Source organism: Myotis lucifugus, unplaced genomic scaffold (assembly GCF_000147115.1).
Source record: "Myotis lucifugus unplaced genomic scaffold, Myoluc2.0 scaffold_2187, whole genome shotgun sequence".
NCBI classification, from domain to species: Eukaryota; Metazoa; Chordata; class Mammalia; order Chiroptera; family Vespertilionidae; genus Myotis; species Myotis lucifugus.
In genome coordinates, this window is record NW_005873235.1 from 14,968 (window position 1) to 16,334 (window position 1,367).

The window sequence follows — 1,367 nt, forward strand, 5'->3', positions numbered from 1 at the left end:
GCCAATACAGTGACCTGCTGACTGATGACAGAGAGTCACTTGCTTAGCTCAGCGGCTTGAGTGGGCACCACTTAAAGCCCTCAAAACAGACAGGGCCTGCCCAGCCAGTGCTGATGCCAGGTTGTGGGCTCCATCCCCAGCGGTGGCCTGTGGGAGGCAGCGAATTCATGATTCTTTCTCATTGATGTTTCTATCTCTCCCTCTCCCTTCAACTCTGATATCCTATCTAATAATAGACAAACATTGTAATTAACCGTACCTCCAACACACTTCCCATTGGCTAATCAGGGCAATATGCAAATTAACTGCCAACCAAGATGGCAGCCGGCAGCCAGGCAGCTGAAGCGAACAGGAGGCTTGCTTGCTCCAGTGATGGAGGAAGCCAAGGTTCCCTGCCTGCCGCTGCTGGCCTCTGAGCTTGCACTCTAAGCAACTATGTTGCAAATATAGAAGCTAAACAGGCTCCAGAAACCTGCTTTCAGCCAGCCCGGCTTCAGCCAGCAGGATCGCAACAGCATTACAATTATAGAACCCAAACAAACCCAGATCGCTGCTTTCAGCAGCCGAGGTTTCAGAGCTGGAGCCGAGCCTCAGAGCTAAAGCCGGCTCTCAGCTCCAGTGACAGCCATAGAAGGTAAATAAATCCCAGAATTAAAAAAAAGAAAGAAAAGAAAAAAAGGAGAGGTTGGGAGCTTCAGTCACCCACCAGCCTGAAAACAGCCCTGTGCCCCTCATCCAGGCTGGCCAGGCACCCCATTGGGGACCCCCACCATGAAGCAACAAGATGGTGGCTAATTTGCATACTGACGGCGGGGAGGCAGCAGGCAAGGCTATCCGCGGTCCGGGACCTGGATCTGTGACCCTGCCGGGCAGGGGGCAGTGCTTGAGGCTCTCCCGGGACCCGGATCTGTGACCCTGCTGGGCGGGGGGCAGTGCTTGAGGCTGTGCGCGGTCCCGGGACCCGGATCTGTGACCCTTCCCGGCCGGGTGGCAGCTCACACAGGGGCGGATCGGCCGGGGTTGGGCAGGGCAGGATGCCTAGCTTCCACCCAGCCCCAGTCACTCTGGGCAGGTGAGCAGCGCAGAGAGCCTCTGAACAGGGGAGGCAGGCTGGCAGAGGGCGGCCTGTACTCCCCACATGGCGGTGGTGACAGCTGTGAGCGCACCAAGCGGAGCCTGCAGGCTGAGCTGAAGTAGTACCTGCAGGCCATCAGCGCCCAGCAGTGGCTCCGCAAGAACCGCCTCCTGGCCCAGAAAGTGCAGGATCACAGGGACAGCCACCATGGCGGGCCAGACTGACGTCCTCCTGGCCGCACCACGGGGGTTTGCGGATCTGCAAAGCCAGAGGCCTCCAGTGTGCACATCCC